Below are 12,413 nucleotides of genomic sequence, written 5' to 3'. Positions count from 1 at the left end.
CTAATTTTCCCACATCTGAAGTGCTTAACCACATGGTGAACTGGGGCCCAATGGATACTAAGACCGTGAAAGGAAAGATCTGGTTCGAGAAGGGGGTTGAAAATGAGGTATATAAATATGAAATTGATAAAGTGTGGGTGCAATTTAGGGGCCTTCCAAAAGAATTTTGAGAGTTCCCTATTATTTGGGCAATTGGCACAATTTTGGGAGTTCCTCGTGCGGTGGATATGAAATTCACAAAAAAAAATGGAAGGACCAGAATGAAAGTAGCAGTGCTGAATCCTGATATTATCCCAAATCTAGTGGATGTTGTCATTGGGGATTTTGTTTATGAGCTACAATTCAGTGTGGAGAAAGACATGTCTGATGGTGAGCCCGAGGTCATAGACATGGACTCTACCATGGACGGGGATGAAGATCCAGAAGGGGATCCAGAGGATATGGATCATGATGCTGACAAAAAGAAACAGGAACCAGAGGGACAAGTACCTAAGAAATAGTCTAATGCATCAGTGCCACTGAGCGGACAGCAGGGGAATAACACTGCCGCAGGTGCGCCTACTAAGCAGCTGGCTGCGCTAATGGCTGATATTAGTACAGAGGCAACCGCTGTCTAGAAGGACTTAGTGGTGATCAAGGAAAATTCAGTTAAGCCTATGGTGTTGCTCTCCCAGACTGGAATTACTTCCAGATGGCTCTGCATAGTGGAAAACTAGTATGCTGAATAAAGGACTGGGTAGTGGTACAGTGTCACCAGTGAGATCTAGCAAGAGGAACGCGTCTACATCGGAGCAAGATTCTTTGGAGAAAGCTTCGAAATTAAAAGCGCAGAAAAATCTAGAAAACTCTTCACTCAAAGGTAAAGAAATTCAAACCCAGTCTTTTGATTCTTGTGATGATTCTATTATGTTGCAGTCAGCTAGTATATTAGGTGTTTCTTTTGGGTCCAATGCACAGGAAATTTCAGAATCAATTAAAATTTAAAAAGATCTTGAATCCAGTAGAATAACTTCGACTAATGTGTTAAATATTCAGAATGATGTCATTGATGATACTTCTACTATTTGCTCTTGTGAAGAAACCGTGGACTTAGAGATGCTAAATTTAATTTGTGCTGATATTGCTGAAGATCTTTGTGATGGGGGCTGCGACCCTTTGTGTCTGCAGACCCCTGTATCACGATCTAAGAAGGTTAAACCAAAGAGAAACAATAAAAAAATAAAAATTGTTCAAGATGAAAGGATTTTTTTGGAATTGTAACGGGTTCGTAGATTCAAAGAAATACAGATTTCTATTTGACTTGACAAAAGAAAAGGATTTAGATTTTATTGCTTTATCAGAGACTGGGAGGGCCAGTTTCCTGCAAACAACATTGAATAATATCTGCGCTGGTAGAGATTTTCTTTGGCATTGCATGGCTCAGAGAGGTAGATCTGGTGGCATGATTCTTGTGATAAATCCTCAAATTTTTGATATTGGTCAGATAGAAGAGGGTAACTTTTTTATTAGATTTAAATTACGCCATAAAGAAGATGATTTTAAATTTAATTTATTTTTAGTTTATGGCCCAGCACAGCATGAGTTCAAATCACAATTCTTATTAGAATTGGTTAGAGTATGTTTGAAGGAGACCGTACCTATTATAATGGGTGGTGACTTCAATATTATTCATAGCCCAACTGAGAAGAATAATAGTAATTACAGTGATAGATGGCCTTTTCTTTTCAATGCGGTTATCGATACTCTAAATTTAAGAGAGTTAGAGCTGACAGGTAGAAAGTTGACCTAGGCAAATAATTTGCAAAATCAAACTTTTGAAAAGTTGGATAGAATTTTAGTTTGTACAGACTTTGAAGCCAAGTATCCACTTACAACTGTTCATGCTTTGAGCAGAGAGATTTCGGATCATACTCCACTGTTATGCAACACAAATACTTCTTCTCTGACTTACCAACAACAATTCAAATTTGAATTGGGATGGTTGCTTAGAGAAGGGTTTTGTGATATGGTGCGAGCTGTTTGGCTCAATGTGGAGGTCGAAGGTAGTCCCCTTGAGAGGTGGCAAGCAAAGATTAGGAGGTTGCGTCAACATCTCAGAGGGTGGGCGAAGAATGTAAGTGGTGCTTATAAGAAAGAGAAGAAAGAGCTTCTAGATAAATTAAATGAGTTAGATAAAAAGGCAGAAAATGTTATGCTTGATGGAACAGAATTAAATCTGAAATATGTTTTAAATGAGAGACTTGCTGAATTGCTTAGAGAGGAGGAACTTAAGTGGTACCAAAGAGCCAAAGTAAAGCATCTTATTCAAGGTGATGTCAATACTAAATATTTTCATTTGTTGGCGAATGGTAGACACCGGAAAACTCGGATTTTCCAGCTGGAGGATGGAGATACTATAATAGAGGGTGATGCTCAGCTAAAGTAGCATATTACCAGCTATTATAAAAATCTTTTTGGTCCTCCGGATAGATCTAATGTGGAATTAGATGAGCACCTTGTTCAAGATATTCCACAGGTATCTAATCTGGAAAATGAGTATCTGATAGAGGAGTTCTCTGAATCTGAAGTCAGATCTGCGGTGTTTCAGATGGAACATAATAAGGCGTCGGGACCAGATGGATTCCCATCAGAGTTTTATCAGGTCTTCTGGGATCTATTAAAAGATGATCTCATGGCTCTGTTCATGGAATTCCATGCTAGGAGTTTGCCTCTACACAGCCTTAACTTTGGTAATATAATTTTATTACCAAAAAAGAAAGATGCAAAGGTCATTCAACAATATAGACCCATATGTTTGTTAAATGTTTCATTCAAGATTTTTACCAAAGTGGCAACCAATAGATTAACTACCATCGCCCAGAAGATTATTAGTCCAACTCAAACTGCTTTTCTCCCAGGAAGAAATATTATGGAAGGAGCAGTAATTCTTCATGAGACAATTCATGAATTACACTCTAAAAACAGGATAGGATAATATTCAAAATTGACTTTGAAAAAGCTTATGATAAAGTAAAATGGAATTTTTTACAACAAACTTTAAGGATGAAAGGTTTTTGTGGTAAATGGTGCTCATGGGTGCAGCAGTTCACACAGGGAGGTAATGTTAATATTAAGGTAAATGACCAAATGGGTTCTTACTTCCAAACTAAAAAAGGTTTAAGGCAAGGTGACCCGATGTCGCCAATACTATTTAACATAGTGGCGGACATGCTGGCTATACTAATTGCTAGAGCCAAGGAAGTAGGACAAATTGATGGAGTCATCCCTCATCTTATTCAAGGTGGCTTATCTATCTTACAATATGTGGATGATACAGTGATCTTTTTGAACCACGATGTAGTGAAGGAAGCTAATATGAAATTAATTTTAAGCACCTTCGAACAATTGTCTGGACTCAAAATTAATTTTCACAAAAGTGATTTTTTTTGTTTCGGCAAGGCTAAAGATCATGAAGCATTTTATTCGTAGTTGTTTGGATGTGTGATAGGCAAATACCCTTTCCGCTACTTGGGTTTGCCTATGCATACAAGGAAATTAAGTAACAAAGATTGGTTAACAATTGAAAAGAGAATTGAGAATAAGCTTAGTGGCTGGAAGGGAAAGATGCTTTCAGTGGGTGGTCGCTTGGTATTAATAAACTCGGTGCTTTCAAGCTTACCGATGTTTATGCTATCTTTTTTCGAGATTCCGAAGGGAGTTTTAGAAAAGATTGACTGCTTTAGATCAAGATTCTATTGGCAAGGCGACCAACACAAACGTAAGTTTAGATTGGCTAGATGGGAATTTATGTGCCAACCAAAAGTCCAAGGAGGCTTAGGAATACAGAATCTGGATATACAGAATAAGTGTTTGCTGAGCAAATGGCTGTTCAAGTTGCTAAATGAGGAGGGTCTGTTGCAAGAACTGTTGAGAAATAAATATTTAAAAGACAAACCACTTGGGTGTTGCACAAAAAAACCAACAGATTCTCATTTTTGGAAAGGCCTGATGAAGGTTAAAGATACTTTTTTGAGCCTCGGTACCTTTTAGGTGAAAGACGGATCTCAAACTAGATTTTAGTTTCATACTTGGTTGGGGAACAAACCATTAAAAGATAAATTTCCTACGTTGTTCAATATTATGAGAAGGAAACAGGACTCTGTAGCATCAGTACTTGCATCAGCCCCGCTTAATATTGCCTTCCGCCGTAATCTGGTTGGTAGAAATTTGTGGGATTGGCTTAGAATTATTGCTTCATTACAAGATTTGAACTTACAGGGGGAAAGGGACAAGTTTATCTGGTCTTTGCATTCATCAGGCATTTTTTCTGTAAAATCTATGTATGCTGCGTTAATTAATAATGGGGTCAGGGTGTCCCAAGATTTATGGCAAATTAAAATACCATCAAGAATAAAATTTTTCTTATGGTACTTAAAGAGAGGTGTTATTTTGACTAAGGACAATCTTGCTAGACGTAACTGTAATGGTGATAAGAATTGTTGTTTTTGCCATTATCCAGAAACAATTTGTCGACGAAATATGGTCGGCAGTCTACCTAGGGGTATGCCCAAGGTAGTAGATTATCGGCAGACAGGTGCACAAGCTACGAACGAGATGGTGACGCAAGACAGACACGAGGTTTTATCCAGGTTTGGCCGCCGTGAAGGCATAATACCTACGTTTTGCATCTGATTGTATTGCTGTATGTAAATGAGATGATTTTTGAGAGGGGTCCCCTGCCCGCCTTATATAGTCTGGGGGGTAGGGTTACAGATCTAGAAACTAATCCCAACCGATTATAATTGCCATAGGTGGCTGGATAAGGATTCCTATTCTAACCGACCAGGATCTTGCTTGATCTCCAAGTCTGCCTTGATTCCTTGCGTGGGACTCCGAGTAGATCGACTGGGCCACGCGTCGTCTTCTGGTGGGCCAGACCCCCTGGTCCAGGTTGGCCCAAGCCTAGCCGTAAGGGTATAGGGGTTAATACCCCCATAGCTAGTCCCCGAGCACCATGTATTATGTTGCGACACGCCGTTTGATCTTCTTCGGCTAATGCGGTCTGTCTTCATGTCATCTCCAACTGGTTGAAACATTGACCAAGCAAATGTGCTAGTATTCTGGTCAGCACAGAGAGCAGTAGACCACGATTATAGCCAAAGATTCTGGTTGTCCAAAGAATGCATGGTGCTCTAAAGAAAAAAGAAAAAGATTTCTTTCCTGATCAAGTGTGCCCACTTGTATTTCTGAAAAGAAATATAAGTGACCCTTGTATAATAGTAGTTATGGCCAACAGTCAGAGCGTAGGGGTCGATAAAATAAGCACATTCACCACAAGGTGAAGTGTGTCCACTTAGTCTCCGAGCCTAGTAGTAGGTGACGTAGGCACGTGGTGCCAGGGTCTAAAAAGAATTCCTAGTTTATTTGAGAATCCAATCATCGTACAAGCGATACGAGCTGCACCGGCAGGTGCATCGTACCGATGTAGTCCCCGAGCTTGCTGGAAGGCAAGGTATCAGCCTTGTAGCAAGGTCTAAGTGAGAAAAAATAGATGCCTCTCAACTGTATGTGAGTACAAATCACATGTAGCCGAGGAGAGCAGTCCCCGAGCAATGGTCAAAGAGTGGTTGGGGCAGTCCCTGAGCGCAGCATGGGGAAAATGATGAATCCCCGAGAATAACCATTGTCGGGACAGTCCCCGAGCACAAAAGTAGTCGGGACAGTCCCCGAGCACGAGGGCGGTCGAGATAGTCCCGAGCACGAGAGTGGTCGGAATAGTCCACGAGCACAATGGTGGTCGGGACAGTCCCCGAGCACAAAAAGTGTGGCAAAAAACCATATGCCTCTTTTACTATTATTTTATGTATTTATTTATTTATTTGTTCTGACAAGTCTGGTCTGACACGTCTGGTCAAAAAAGTAGACGGGTATAGCATGTCATACTGCCTTTTTGTCTTGTCAAGCAAAAAGTTGCGTGGCACCTGTCAGTAGGTGCGTCAGCGTGGGCCCTCCCACACTGGCAACGAAGAGGTGCATATATTGGTGTAGATCTCGAGGCTGAGTAATACCGCAAACGTGAAAACAACCGTATATGATAGGTCAGTTACTATCTACTGAACCCCATTGCCATTCGCAACTGTAGCTTTCGTCCTCCTCTCGCCAACCAACCCTAACACATCCAAAATTGCCACCAATCAATCCACCGCCACTTTGACTGCCGCCTCTACTAATCCCCCGCTGCTGTTGAAGATCATAACACTCCCCGTTCACCAGCAAGGCCAGAGTCAGAGGCAGAAAATGAAAGGAAATGGCAAAAAGTGATGCGCAGAAGAAAACAGGGGTCATGGCGAAGGAATGGTGGAAGTCGAAAAGCAATGAGCAGACCATTGAAGACCTCGTCACCATGGGGGTACTCCACAACAAGGAGCTCGTAGGATGGCGTGCGCTAGAGGGCAAGGGTTACCCCGATCCACAACCAGGTGAGATCGTGGTGTTCAAGGATTTCTTTAAACGGGGATTTGGAGTTCCGATACATCCATTTCTTCAGGGGCTCTATCTTTATTACGAGATTGGGATTTGCAATCTGCATCCCAACTCGATCCTCCTTGTTGCAACTTTTATTCATCTGTGCGAAGCATATGGCGGCTTCCAGCCCCATTTCGATTTTTTCCGCCATCTTTTCTGTCTGCGGAAGAAAGGAAGCGGTGGTTCAAAGATAGCCGGGGGTGTATACCTCAACCTCCGTGATGGCATAAAAACCCAGTACCTGTACTGCCCATGGAACATGTCGCTCGATGACTGGTACAAAAAATGGTTCTACATCCGCGAAGAGCCGAACACGATTACGCTGTGCGACGTGAGCTACATTCCGGAGAAGAAGACGAGCTGGTCGGAGAAGCCCGAGCATCTGGGACAGATCCCAAAAATATTTGGAATCATCTCGTGGAAAAAACTGGATGGTCCGAGCATAGTCGGGAGTTTCATTAGTCGACGGGTCCAGCCCTGCCAGAGGAGGGTACATCCTGGCTATTGAGTATAAGGGAGCGCAGACCCGACGAGGACGAGGCAGAGGGCGCTTGACAAAATCAAAGTCAAAGCTAGAATTGGCGAGCTATTTAACTTAGCCGATCCAAATTATGCCAGATTGAATGACATCGAGCATGCTTTCAAGCTTGCCCGACCTCCCCCAAAGGTAACTCGTCTTGCCGCATACCTGTAGTCTTATATTGTGGTAGGGTAAGTGGAAACTTAATATGTTCACTCCCTTTTGTTACCCAGGTTAATGGTTGGGATAGAGCGACAGTGTTTGTGTCGCCACCCCCTGGAGTAGAGTGGCCACAAGGAGCTGATCCCACCACACAGACTAGCATCGAGATCGAGGACGAGGACGTCGACTAGGTGGAGCTCAGAGCTAGAAAGGAGGCAGCGGCCAAAGCTGCTGGTAAGTGGCCGGCTGCCCCCAAATAGTCGAAGAAGAGATCGGTAACCACCCTACTCACTAGGGGAGCGCTAAATATCAATGAGCCTAAGGAGGACCCGGAGGAGAACCCGGCCAGCAAGCGTCGACAGACGATTTTTGCTTGGCCGGACGATGACGCAGAGGAGGGAGAAAACACAGACACCTTTCAACTTGTCCCTCAAAAAAGGAGGAAGCAACTAGAGTCGATGGAGCAAGGTGGGTCCTCCGTGCCTATGGGACCCACATCGCCGATGGCAGTGAAGGATGTAGCCGGGTCAACCTTAGGAGTACTTGGGCAAGGAACGCTACCGACGATGGGAGCGACAACTCAAATGAGCATGCCATCGACCACTACAACACGAAGGACAAGTGGCGGAGGGGTCGAGCACCAAGGCCCAGCGATAGTGCTGGATGTAGAGGGAGACCAGGAGTCATCCGCACAGCACGTGGAGCAAGTACAGCCAAAGAGACGCGCCTTCTCCACATCATTCTGTGCTTCCAACATGTAAGTATTTGTAACCTTGATATAAGTTAGCAATGTGCATTTAATATGATTGCTTTCTAAACTTATCTCTGATGTACTAGCTCGACGTCCATAGAAAGTCCAGACCAGCTAGCTGGAAGTGGCGTGGCACCGCCAATAAGTACAGGGTAGACTACCCAGCAGCCGACCACCGAGGAAGCCATAGTAGAATATCTATCGGGGCCTCAGCAAGCGAGCAGTCAGACAACAGTCCCCGAGCAGGTGGTCGAGGGACTAGCCAAGCCAGGCATGAATGCTCCGAGCGCTAAACCTACTGAGGGCAACACCTCAGCGTCGAGGGTAACAGAGCAGACCGAGGAGCAGCGGCTGGAGGTGAGAGCACAGACCACATTTACCGACGCTGCAGCTCATGGGAAGGCTGTGGTGATCACAGACGCTACTGACACCGAGCCAGCACCAGGACCCGAAGAAGAGCCCACAGAGGACGAGGTGGAGGAGGTCCTAGGCCATCCGCAAGACAAGCGACAACATGTTTATGTGTCGCATTGGCGGAATGACCAATGGGTTATCCATGAGGAAATCCCAGAGGTCGAAGAAACCAAGAAAGTTGAATGGGTGGCGAAGCGACTATTACAGAAGTGCAGGTAAGCTTCGCTACACCCCCTGGTCTTGTGGTCTGGCCATAGTTGTCTTACTTAGCTATCTGCACATAGGACTTAATGAAGACCGCAAGGTACCATAAGAAATGCTTCGACTAGATCGAGGGGATCGTTGTAAACAACAAGGAGCTGACGGCGGAGGTGGACCGCTTGCGCCAGCGACTTGAAGCCGCCGATCATGAAAAGACGGTGCAAGATTCCCAGAACCAGAACCTGGTCATCTAGCTCAGTAAGAAAGAGCGGGAAAGAACAAGTAAGTAGCCATTTTATCATACCGACTACTGACAAGTGCTGTTGCGTTGTTGGTAGTAACAGCTGTAGTGCAGGCTTAGAAGCTGAAGTAATCCGTCTCTGAGAGGAGAACAGTCATGTGGTCGGGGAGTGTGATCGCCTAAATGAGGACAACAGAAAACTGGCGCAAGACCAGTCGTAGCTCCGGGACCACACGACCAAGATGACAGAGGAGCTGAAAGGTAAGTTGTCCAACCGTCTCTGCTCATTTTTGTTGCCTACCGTAGTTTGGCATGGTCTAACTTCTTATGAGCGTGTGCGGTTTGCAGTTATAAAAGTCAATGCAAAGAAGCATCTGGAGGCCATGATGAAAGACCGTGACGGCTGGAAGGCGCAATGCCAAGAGATCACCAAGGACTGTGACACCTAGAAAAGCCGGTGCCAGGAGGTAGCAAAGGGCATTTTGCCGGTCCTTAACCTCATCGATCCAAGACTAGTAGAAGATGTGCTAAGGACGCCGCAGCTGGGATTGATCGAGAGATGCCAAAGGGCATGGGGATGGTTCCAGGGGTTCATGAAGGAGGCAGGTGAGTACGCAGGCGCACATGTGCTAAGCATGGTACGTGCTCACTACCCCCTAATCAATCTCAAGCGCCTGGAGGCTGGATACCCGAAGGAGGTAGATCCAGACAAGGCCGAGGAGCTACGGATGACCCAGCTGGACTTGTCGGCGAAAATAATTGGCGATATTAACCTATGTGGAGGTGCGACACCACTCGTACAAGGAACGCCATCAACAAGTCAGCTGGGAGTGCCATCATTTTCAAGCCAACCAGCAAAGCCTATGGTCTCGACTAGCCAGGCATCGGCAGGGCCATCTTCTTCAGGTCGATCAATGCTAGAGTCCCCGAGACCCTTGCATGATGTCAGGCCCAGTGAGTAGCAGGTGCCACGTGCCCCAACCAGCCAATAGTGTAGGCTATAGCTGTAGAAGAAGATGTAGTTGGGTTATTGTAAACTTGGACCTTTTAGGCAAGCTTGTAATAACATACTTGTATATCAACATAAGCTTGTTTGTTTTGTAGAAAACGTGTTTAAGCTCGGATATCGTGTTGATGTAACTAAGTTAGAACGTGTTGGCGTTCTGTTTAGTTGTACCAGTTTAGTTGACACATCATCTTGAAAGGTTTGTATGGCCCTGGTTTGTCTTGCGGTCGGAGTGTGAGGCGCGTAGCATGTGCACACGTAGAAACACACAAGTCAAACCAGAGAACACCTGCCGATCACCCGTAGCGTAGAGAGCGGATCCCATGCACGCGTTGGGAGGAACCAGAGACAGGGCCTGCTCCGAGAACCCGAGAAGGAATGGTGGTCGGTTTTAACTGGTAGAGTTAGAATAACAATAGACTTCGAAGTGACACATTAGAGTAATCGGAGAAATCATAATAGCTTTATTGAAATAAATCAAAAGTACAAGAGGGGTACATATCTTAGTAGCTAAGCATAGAAACGCCTAAGCTTGTCGATGTGTCAGGAATTGGGTACGTCTGTGCCGTCTAGGTGAGCTAACCTATAAGATGTAGGGCGTGTAACCTCCTTGATCATGAAGGGTCCTTCCCATGGGGTTGTGAGTTTGTGGACACCAGCCTGATTCGTCTTCCACTTCAGGACCAGGTCCCCGACCATGAAGAACCGCTCCTTGACGTTCTTGTTGTAGTACCTGTGCAAAACAACAAGGTATTTGGCTGTACGTACGCAAGAATCAAGCCACTTCTCTTCTGCACTATTCACTTCTAGCTCCCGCACTTCATTGGCCTTGTCTTCGTTGAAGTTCTCTACCCATGCTGATCTGAAGGCTATATCTACTGGGAGCACTACCTTAGCGCCATAAACCATAAAGTATGGTGATACACCGGTATTGCGACTGGGCTGGGTTCTGAGACCCCAGACCACGGCTGGTAACTCTTTGAGCCATCTTCCAGGACCTTGGTCATTCTCTCTGTACATCCTCTTCTTAAGTGCATCCAGGATCATACCAATTGCCCGCTTGACCTGTCCATTAGCTTTACGGTGTGCCACCGAGACGTATTTTACTACTATGCTCCTTTCATCGCAGAAGTCCCAAAAAGCGTTCCCGATGAACTGAGTACCCAGATTAGTGATGATGCTGTTGGGTATGCCGAAGCAGTGGATGACCTGGTCGAGGAACGCGATAGCCTTTTCTAAAGATGCCTTGACCAGGGGCATGTACTCTATCCACTTGGAGAATTTGTCGATCAGCACAAAGACGCATGTAAATTTTCTAGGGGATGGTTTGAAAGGCCTGATCATATCCAGTCCCCAGCATGCGAAGGGCTAAGAGGCTGGTATAGTCTGAATCTCATGTGCTGGTACATGGATTCTCTTAGCAAAAAATTGACAACCTTCACAATGGCGGACTAGCTTCTCTGCATCAGCTACGGCTGACGGCCAATAGAACCATGCTTGGAAAGCCTTGCCGACTAGCGTTCTCAAGGCCGCGTGGTTGCCGCAGGAGCTAGAGTGGATTTTGTCTAGGAGATGTTCACCATCCTCCTAGGTTATACACTTCATCAAGATTTCTTCCTTCGCGTTCTTGCGCCACAATTTGCCATCGACGAGAGATACTACTTACTGCAACGCATCAGGCGTTCGTTTTCTGTCCGATCGGTGTAACCGCTACCATCTGTCAGGTACTTGATGAAAGGTACTCTCTAGTCGGGCTTCTTAGTGGTCGGAGGTGGTTTGGTGGTGTTCGACGTCGGAACCATAGCCACCAATGTCTGGTCTAGAGGCTTGTCAACCATGGGATCTTCTTCTTTGATGGAGGGCGTGAGCAGGTCTTGAACAAATACACCATGTGGGACTTTGGCTCGGGATGATCCTAACTTTGACAGCGCATCTGCTGCTTGATTTTTGTCCTGGACCACATGTGTGTACTTGATGCCATAGAACTTGCCTTCTAGCTTTCTGATCGCTTTGCAGTATGCGTCCATCTTTTCGCTGGTCGTATCCCAGTCCTTGTTGAGTTGGTTGATGACCAGAGCCGAGTCTCTATAAACATAGAGACGCTTGACACCGAGCTCGACCGCAATGCGCAGATCGTGTAGGCATGCTTCGTACTCGGTGGCATTATTAGATGCTGGGAAATAAATCCTAAGGACATATCAGAGCTGCTCCTTGGATGGTGATACGAAAAGGACTCCTGCTCCTGCGCCGTCGATGTTGAGAGAGCCGTCAAAGTACATCTTCCAATACTCGGCAGGCCCCTGAGAGGCAGGTGTGCTTAAGTCTGTCCACTCGACGATGAAATCGACAAGTGCCTGAGACTTGATTGTAGTACGGCTGCAAATTCCAAGGAGAAAGGGCATAGCTCCATTGCCCATTTGACGATGCGCCCATTTGCATCCTTGTTGCGAATGATGTCTCCCAGAGGGTACTCGGTCATGACCACCACATGATATCCGTCGAAGTAGTGTTTCAACTTTCGGGATGTAATTAGTATGGCGTAGATCAGTTTCTAAATCTGTGGGTACCTGGTCTTGGATTCACTGAGCACCTCACTGATAAAATAAATTGGTCA

This window comes from Miscanthus floridulus, chromosome 1, assembly GCF_019320115.1.
Source record: "Miscanthus floridulus cultivar M001 chromosome 1, ASM1932011v1, whole genome shotgun sequence".
Taxonomy (NCBI): domain Eukaryota; kingdom Viridiplantae; phylum Streptophyta; class Magnoliopsida; order Poales; family Poaceae; genus Miscanthus; species Miscanthus floridulus.
The sequence above is the reverse complement of the archived record's forward strand: the minus strand, read 5'-3'. Positions refer to the sequence as shown.